The sequence below is a fragment of the Phocoena phocoena genome, chromosome 3 (genome assembly GCF_963924675.1).
Source record: "Phocoena phocoena chromosome 3, mPhoPho1.1, whole genome shotgun sequence".
Classification (NCBI taxonomy): Eukaryota; Metazoa; Chordata; class Mammalia; order Artiodactyla; family Phocoenidae; genus Phocoena; species Phocoena phocoena.
In genome coordinates this window covers 68,016,106-68,026,305 of record NC_089221.1, presented here as the reverse complement: position 1 = coordinate 68,026,305, position 10,200 = coordinate 68,016,106, and the positions used below count along the sequence as shown (strand labels likewise).

The window sequence follows — 10,200 nt, the reverse complement described above, 5'->3', positions numbered from 1 at the left end:
AAAGGTATAAATATACATGACAAATTGGATCATGAATTGCATGGTTATAAAATATAACAAGTAACAGGAAAGTCCAAGTGGACTAACAAATTAACTGTAAAAAATAATGGAATAATTGTCATACTGGTGATAATATTCTAACTTGATGCAATTAAATGAACTACACAAAAAGTATTGGCAGCTACAAATAAAAACTTTAATTTTTTGCAAAATGAAAAAGAAGAAAATTAAAAGAAACAACTGTCATCAAATATTTTAACCTCAAATATGAGGTTAACATCTATAATGACATAGGTGTATTTGCATAAGTATGACCTGACAAAACATACCATAAACATATAATGTAATTAAATATGCAGTAATAATCAAGGAAATTAAAACAAAGCGGGCTTAGAATATAGCTCTTCTTTAAAACAATATATTAAAAATTATGTAGTATACAATGTTTATGAGATGAAGCCAGCACATTTAAATACAGGAGGTAATGTAAATATTTGTAGCTATTTTTGAGAATAGTCTGGCAGTATGTATGAAGGAAAATCATATTTCTATTTTTTGATATTGAAATTGATTTGAAATAATTTACCTAAAGAACAAAAGGAACTAAAGCTTTTAAAAATACACATGTATAATAATTAAACAATCTCTAATGATAAATATCTAAAAACCTAGCAAAAAAAATGAAACAATGGGGGAAGGCGGTTAGCCGGGGCCTGCGGTACGCCGCTTCAGTGAGGGGCTCAACCGCGGTCAACCGGCTTGTTGCTTTCCTGGTTGTCACTCCCCCGGGCCGGCCCGACAAAACACGCCAGTAGCGCGACACCAATTCTTCTCGGACTCGTGGATGCCACCCTGAAAAGCATCACCCTTTATACCAGAAAGCTGGTGGGCACTATGGGGAAAAACAAAACAAGAAGTGGAGGAGGTGCTAGAAGAAGAATATGTGGTGGAAAAAGTTCTCGACTGTCGGGTGGTAAAAGGCAAAGTGGAGTACCTCTTAAAGTGGGCGGGGTTCTCAGATGAGGACGACACATGGGAGCCAGAAGAAAACCTGGACTGCCCCGACCTCATTGCCGAATTCCTGCTGTCAGAAAACAACACACGAGACATAAATCAGAGGGAGGCAAGCGCAAAGCTGATCCTGATTTGGAAGATAAGGGGGAGGAGAGCAAACCAAAGAAGAAGAAAGAAGAGACAGAAAAGCCCCTAGGCTTTGCCCAGGGTTTGGAACCGGAGGGGATTATTGGAGCTACAGACTCCAGTGGAGAACTTGTGTTCCTGATGAAATGGAAAAACTCTGATGAGGCTGACCTGGTCCCTGCCAATGTCAAGTGCCCACAGATTGTCATAACCTTCTATGAGGAAAGGCTGACGTGGCATTCCTACCCCTCAGAGGATGATGACAAAAAAGATGACAAGAATTAACTCCCCTGAGTACCAATCTCTGTCACATCTGACTGTGGGCTTCAAGTGGGGAAAGAAGGAGTTCTACTTGTCTTGACACCATAAAGGTGGCTTGAAAAGATGTCCATTGACATCTTCTGTGCCCTACAGCAGCCCAAGTGCTTTAAAGCTGTTCCTTGCTGTATAGTTTGCACACCCATCCTGGTGGAGGGGAAGGAGGGTCAGTGTTTCAAGGCAACCCATTCTGAACTTTGCTGAGAAAAGCAAAGGGCCTTCTATGAAGGACAAAACTTGCAGAATGGGATGTGGGAAAGCAAAAAATACTGTAGATCTTCAAAGAGCATCTCCACAACCCACAGCCTTCTTCCCAATAGTGTTAAGTCTACATTTTTACAGCGTAGCATGTATGTAGTGGTTGGCTATTATTGGTGTATTATTTGGGGTGGGAGGGATGGGGTGGGAAAGAATGGAGATGGGTTAGGATCAATTTTGTTAAAATTTTGGGCCTGATGGCAGAAATGGTGAAACAAAGGAAAGAACAACTAATGATGATTCGGTTCTGTGTCCAGAATATTTTATCCTTTCAAAGAATGTCATTGGCAACCTAAATGAGAACTGTGAGAGACTGTTTAAAAGCTGTGAATGCCTGAAACTTAGAAGCCAAGGTGTTCCCTGCCTGAGCTTAATGCTGTTCCTGAAAAAGGACCAAGCCAGTTAAGAAGTTACCAAAGCTGCCATTTGGGGGGTGGAAACTGGTTGAGGAGGAACAGTCTTATTGGAGTGTATACACAGGCAGATCATCCTGTCTTAGAGGTGCTAATTATTGAAATTGACAAGAAGACCCTTTCTTTTCCAATTATGAAGTTATAAATATCAGCTTCTCCACCCAAGCCACTGGCTGAAGTATTTGAGGAAGGGCAGATGGTGGTATAGGAGATGAGAGAGTAGGGAAAGACAAGGGCCAGTGCTCTTCAGGTGGAAAACTCTTGGAGCCTCTGTTTTTTGAACTTTGAAACCATTGGTGGCAGGGTTCAGTCACTGACAGTACAAGTTCACTGAATCACTTCAAGAGTTGAATGATTTCAGAAGCCCTGGTCTCAGGAGAAGATTAAATTTTCATACTGGGGCAGTGGTTCACTTTAAAACAAAACAAATTTTTTTAATCCTAAGAATTAACTAAAACCCAAAACACTGTCTTGAATCATGAGATCCATCATTTCTTGACATCGTCTAGACCTGCATCTAGAACTCCACTGTAAAATCTTTTTAGGCATGTGTTAGATTTCTGTGAAAACTTTTGTTTAAATGTTAAACTTCATACCAACACTGTCAGTTTTTGTCTTAATAAAACTGTAGATTTATTTTTAAAAAATGAAACAATGACTATAGTAATGTTATGGCTATTTAAATTTTGAAATGCCAATCTAATAAAAATATTATGTAAGCCTTTCAAATAATAACCATTAAGACTGTGTATCAGTGGAAAATAACTAATATTACAGAAATTTACTATTTATAAAATGATTTCATTTACTGCATATGACCCTCAAGCAACCATATAGTCAAGGATAATATAGTTTAGTATAATAGTCAAGGGTAATATAGTATAGTAGATAAGAGCTTGACCCTCAAAATAGGCAGTATTCAAACCCCAACTTACAAACTTGGTCACATTATTCATCCTCTCTGGGATTACTGGCTTTCTAATCTCTAATGAGAATAATAATTAGACCTACCCTGTGGATTTCCTTAAAAGATTTAGATAAAGCATTAATGATATTATAAGAAACTTTTATTATTCCATTGTTCGGATAATAAAACTGGCTTTTGGAAAAACATGTATTATCTAATATAATTTATTAAGTAAGTGTTTGCATCAGAATTTGAATACAGGCATCCAGATAACACAACTGTCACAAGTATGATATGTTATTTTCATCTGTCCATAGTTATATGTTTTGCTACCTCAGCAAAATAATGTAATCTCCTGAAAAAAATTGAGTCAAATACATGTTTTATTTCTTCCAACTTCTCCAGCCCTCAACAGTCTATATTAATGGTGTTCCTTAGGTGAGGAATTCCCTTCACACCAGTTCTAACAAGATGATTGAGACAGTTTAAAGTGTCCCAGTGTGAACTTCTTCAACTTACTTCATTTCTGCCTAAAAATCTCTTTGTTTATTCACCTTCCTTCATTATTTCTTGTAAGAATAAATCTGTCGCCATTATATTGGTAATTTATTTCTGTGATTCAAAACTGAGAACATTATCATTCCTCCAGTCATCTGATAGGCTGTTCCAATTATATGCCTTGTGATATAATTAGGATGGGGATATAAAATTTCAACTACATAAAATATAGATGCATGCAGAAAAAAAAAAGCTGCAATGTAATAAATAGAAATCAAGTGATTGCTATTTTAGGGTTATGGAATAATATGCCAACTTTTAATATCAATTTTCTTTTTAATGTTATACTACTTCAAAAGAAAAAAAAATTACGGGAGAAGAAAAAAAGGCTGGTAAGGGACTCATAATAAATCATTCCTCCTAAATGCCTACGTACAACATTGTACTACAAAACATATTTTTTGGCCCGATGAAAATCATAGAGTTTGATATACAATTTACTTTAATTTTATGCTGGTATGTGCCCTATAAGTTTTGTCCACCTTTTTTCCCACATAATTTTCTAAATTAGTGGACATTTTTATACATAAAAGTTTGTAGAATGTTCTAAATGTATAGTTTCTTTTTATCGCTATTGCAAAATTGCTACAGTACAATATAAAAGTAATTGTTGCAGGATAATTTCAAATGATTAACTTTTCTCTATTAGTCCAAAAATGAATTTTGTAATAATCATCACATTTCCTTACTTATTTTAAGGTAGTTCTAATGGTCAGTTTTATGTGTCAACTTGGTTAGGCTATAATCCCCAGTTAATCAACCTAGGTATCACACTAATCTAGATATCACAGCTATTCTAGGTATTGCTGTGAAGGCATTTTGTAGATGTAATTAACATCTACAATTAGTTGACTTTAAGAAATTATCCTTGATAATCTGGGTGGGCCTGATCCAATCAGTTGAAAGGCCTTAAGAGCAGAACTGAGGTTTCCCCAAGGAAGAAGAAATCCCACCTGTGTGGGATTAAAGTGTCAGTGTCAGCTCCTGCCAGACATTTTTCAGTCTTACCTTTCTGACAGCCTGCTGTAAAGATTTCAGACTTGCGTAGCTAAAGCCCCCCTCCATATATATCCACCTGATTATTAAAATCCTTTGATGAGCATTTATATAGGACACAAATAGCTTCACCTTCTTTGCCCATCCAGACAGGTCTATCCACATATCTCTTTCCAGATCACCTCGTCACCAGTTTTCCAATGATATTCCTTCCAAGTCCCTGACTATCCAGCCAAATCATTGGCCATAGCTCATGGATCAATATAGACTTATGGTTCTGGCTGTCCCCTTATAGGCAAAATGAACAACCAAGTACGCTACTCAAAGTTCAGCCCAGTGGAAGGATTTCCCATCACTGTTGTCTTCAGTGATGATCCAGAAGAGGGCTATAGGACTGCAGCTGTCCACTTTCAGATGGTGTCTTCATATTAACCGGATCTAAATTTTGTTTTCTTCAGTCAACTTGTTGTAGAGAACTTATGAGACCATGGGTACTAGCTGGACAGACAGGATAATATAGCAAAATAGGGGCCACGGGCATTTGAGCCACTATTTCATGTAACTTACATGTGCCTTCACATTTGATAATGGACAGCTGATGGGCACACTCAGTTTAATAACTTAGTACATCAGACAACATCCAGTTTGTGATGGAAAGTTCACATTGCATGGTAACTTGGTGGCCCAGAGTTAAGCATCCAGCATCTACTGAAGCCCAATAGCAATCCAAGAACTGTTTCTCAAAAAAGAATAGGTATTGACAGAGGATGGCAGGGCTTTCCTCCAAAATCCTAAGGGTCTGAACTATGATTTATTTATAGAGGCCAGCCAGAGGCACCAAACAACATCTTATTTGCCACTGACACTACAAGCATCACTGAATCTTCTGGATCATATGGCGTCAAGTGGTAGAATATCTGGAAACAGCATCCTGGACCTGTTGCAGAAACTTCTCTTATTCCAGGTCCCACCAAAAGCTACCAGCTTTTTGGGTCACTCAAGAAATGGGCCAGTGAAGCATACCCAAATAAGAAATATGTTGTCTCCAAATTCAAAAGGGCCCATGAGGTATCATACCCCTCTTTTTATTTGTAGGATAAATACAACCACTTATCCTTCACTTTCAAAAGAATATATTGACATGCCTCACACCACAGGACATCTAGAAATTTCACTGAGGTGGAAAGCCACTGAATTTTTGTCAAATTTGTTTCTAAATGTCTGACATGGAATTATCTTACCAACATGTTTGGAGTAGCTACTTATCTTTCCAGCCTCTTTCACCACCTTCTCCTGTGATTGTCCAATGGGCTTATGAGCAAAGTGGCCATGGTAACAGAGATAGAGGAAATGAATGGGCGGGCTCAGTGACATTGAGTTTCACTCACCAAGCCAACCTGGCAACAGTCACTGCTAAGTGACCTGTCTGCCAGCAGCAGAGACCAGCACTGAGTTCCAAAAATGGCACCATTCCTGGGGTAATCAACCAGTTACCTAGTGGTTGGTTGATTACATTGGGTCACTTTCAGCAGGATGGGGCAGTGCTTTGTTCTTACTGGAATAAACACTCTGCACACAGATTTGCCTTCCCTGCATACAGTACTTCTGTCAAAACTACTGTCCATGGACCTACAGAAAGCCTCATCCACCATCATGTTATTCTACAAAGCTTTGCAGTAATCAAGAAACTCACTTCACAGCAAATGAAGTGTGGCAATGGACCAAATGGTGTCCACATGGGCAGCCATACTTCATTTAAAGCAAAATATAGTCAAAGAAGGAGTTGATGGTGGAGGATAATTTACTGCTCATTGACTAATAATTCCAGAGTTAATAGGAGAATTTGGGAGGATGGGAACTATAGTGACTCAGGAAAGAGGAACAGAGTTATGTACATTGTGAAGAACAGAGTGTGAGAAAACATGAATGATCCTAGAGGCTTGCTTATTGAGTGGAGAGGAAGAAAACAGGAATGAAAAGTAGGATATATTTAGTTTTGATAGTGTATTGAAGACAGACCCTTAATTCTAATGGAATTTACCTGTTTTTGCAATGGTTCACACCCTTGACTGCAGCCTAAAATCTACCAATACTGAATAGAAGCCCTATCCCCAAACTTATTTAATTATTCAAGTATTTGCTCCAGCAAAAGATGTGATATAATTTAAAAGCCCCCCATGTGGTTCTAATGCACAGTTAGTGTTGACTACTAGTCAGTAACTACTGAGACATTATCTTGAAATGAGTCCCAATGATAACAGATTGGAATTTATGTTTCTCCTGGTCATCTGGTCAGTAGCCATCTGGTATAGGAAGAGTATAGAATGGAAAGCAGTACAGGAAGTTAAGCACGATCCCTGTGTTTCTTCACCTAAGGGAAGAATGAAGATTCTGTAACTCTAAGCAAGTTCAGTACGTGTGTAAGATAAATAGGCAAAGAAACTGTTTATAATTGAGTTTTCTCACTTGAATATCTCCAGGGTTGGTGTGTTCAACAACCTTGCAATAACTGTAGCCTGGTGCTCCCTTCTGAGACCTAATCATTTATGTGGTAGGTCCTTGGTGGAAGTTGCATCAGGGAGAGAAGCTGAGTCTTAATAGAATTAGCTTGATGAGATTTTTAGTGTTCTCTTCAGGTTTTGAGATCACCAAATTAAATTAGAACATAATCTAGATCACATTAGAGAACATATATTTGGGAATGGAAAATATAATTGCAAGATATTAGGATTCAAGGGAGTGCTTAGTGATATTTATGATAGCACTAAGTGATTAGTGATATTTATGGTGCCAAAGTAAAGTATCACTATAGACAGGTGTAATTAGATTTCTGTTGTTCTTAACAGTTAAGTGACATTAATGATCTAGCAATATATTATCTCCAAAAAGTAAAATTGTAACCTCCAGACACTTGGAAAAAAAACATTACCTAGAATAAAATCATTTACAATGAGACAAGTTTACAGAAGAAAACTAAAAAAACTCTTTTGCAGATTTAGTGCTTTAAGAAGGACATGGATTCTCACATAAATATATGGAATGTCTAGCCATAAATTTAGTCTGAGGAGTAAGTGTGGAATATATAACTATACATATTGATTTATCTCAAGGAAATAGGTTTCCATGATTTAACAAAATATAATTGTATAGTAAAATTAAATAAGTAAAAGAAAAAAGATGAAGTTATTTTTTCTCAGCTTAACAGCTTAATTTTTTTTAAGAAACATGAGCTAAAGTTCAAAATAATTGGTAACAATTTTATGAATCCTAAAATGAACTCTTCTTAATGATTAATGTCTTATTAAAGGAAACCCATCCAACTGGAACTTTTAAAATAAAATAGTAATAACAACAAAAATAACAATATCAGATCAAGAACTTTTCAGAAATAAACCAAGTGACAAGATTCAGTTGGGCTGTACTGATTACATTCATATTAACTATTTATTAACTATTTACCTTCATATTTAACTATTTAACATGAACTCAGGAAGGCACATTCCAGTCACTAATCCTCTCATCTTTGTTCATCATTGCTCTTGTTCTAGCTCATCTCTACCATTTGGGTCTTCCCTCAGGTATCAAATGTTACTTGGAGGACTTTTATGCTGTATTTCTAAATCATTAAACTGGAATAATATCAGTTATTTTCTTATAACTAGTTCTTATTTTTTATATAATTGAATTTTTAAAGCAGATAAAAACATACAACCTTAATATAATCTTTACAAAGTAAAACCAAATACATGTGATTATCTATTTCACCCCTTTGTACCACCCCATCCTGTTCCCCATAAGTAACAATTTCAGTTCTTAATTTTAGTCTTTACATTACTAAATAGCATAAGTGTACTTGGATTCATCAATTTTAGGCATTACTTATTTGTTATGGTAGATAATGACTTAGCCTTTTTTCATATCACTTGTCACTCTACCACTTTCCAATATCATTATATCACAAGTGGGGTTAAACTAATGTATTAATAATAAAATACTAATATTTTATTATTAATGATTAATATTGCATAACCATGTAGTATATTACTAATACCTTTTCCTTTTGATACCAACTTTTTATTTTTCTACACTTCTTTTATATAAATAAATACTAGAAATCTATACAAATAAACAAAAGCATCAACTAAAAATGATCCAAAAAATAATAACAGATGCTTCATAAGAGTGGATGTTCAAGAGACTAATAAGCATATGAAAAGGTGTAAACATCATTAACTATCATGAAAAAGCAAACTAATACTAAAATGAAATAATACTGCACAACCTTTAGAATGGATAGGATTTAAAATAATTACAATATCAAATGCTGACAAGGGTGTGGAGTAACTGGTAGGTTGCTGGTGAGTGTGTAAATTATTAAAATAACATTGGGAAACTATGTGTCAATTTCAATACAACTGAATATATAGCTAACCATGATGTAAAAATTTCACTTTTAGGTATATTCCCAGGAGAACTGAGTTCATATGTCCACCCCCCAAAAGACATATATAGGAAAGTAAATTACAACTTTACTCATAATAGCCATTTATAGAAAGCAGTCTAAATATTTCACAATGGTAGAATGTATAAATGCATCATGGTTTATTCACACAGTAGAATACTACACAGCTTAGACACAGCAAGGGGTGTGTGTGTGAATCTAACAAACATAACAATGAATGAAAGAAACCAGATGCCCCCCCAAAAGTATACACTGCATGAGTCTATTAATTTGGAGTTAAAAAACAGACAAAACTGGGTTATTCAAATATTTGTTATCTTAGTTGAGGTGATAATTCCACAGTATATATATATATTTGTCAAATCTAATCAAATTGTATAATTTAAATATATGCAGTTTAGTGCAATTAATTTAAACCTCAATAAAGTTTAAAATGCATAAAAAATAAATACAGGCAAAAGGTAGTAAAAGTCAAAATAATGATTATCTTTTCTGGAGGATATTGAATAAGAAAGAGCCCAAGGAAGCTTTCTAGAGTGTTGATACTGTCCCATATATTTATCTGGCATGTATGGTGTGTATGTGTGTTTCATTTACAGGATGAATTTTAAAGGATGAGGCAACACAAGTTTCTAAGAGTTGATATGTGATGTGAGGGAAACATAAATCAAGAAGAGCTCCTGAGGTTTTCCCCTGAATTAGTGGATGAATTGTGGTATTATTTACTGAAACAGAGAGTAATGGATCAGGTGTAGGTATATGAGTAGGAGTGATGGATGGAAGGACAGATATGTTTTCTTCTTATCTTTAATTTTTTGGAATATATTATTTTGAGAAGTCTACCAAACATCCAAGTGGATAAGGTTAATAAAAGGTTAATATATGAATCTGGAGTTTAGCAGAAAGATTAAAACTTGAGATAAATATTCAGGAGTCAAACTCATATAGATGATATTTAAAGCTTTGGCAATATGAGCTCACTTAGGGAGTTTTTGTTCAATGATTGAATACTGTGGCACTCCAGTAGTTGAAATTCAGAAAGTATAGTAGGATTTTTCATTCAACCAAGAAGTTATGGCTGAAGATATGAGGGAAAAATAAGGATATGATATTTTGGAATCCAAAGATAGATTGTTTAAAGAAGAATA

The 10,200-nt window shown here is 35.5% G+C and overlaps 1 pseudogene; it reads left to right on the top strand.

Annotated features, from left to right (window-relative positions):
• The first annotated feature begins 453 nt into the window (after nucleotides 1-453).
• LOC136120193 (chromobox protein homolog 1 pseudogene) lies at nucleotides 454-1,425 on the top strand (annotated as a pseudogene).
• Nucleotides 1,426-10,200: the final 8,775 nt, after the last annotated feature.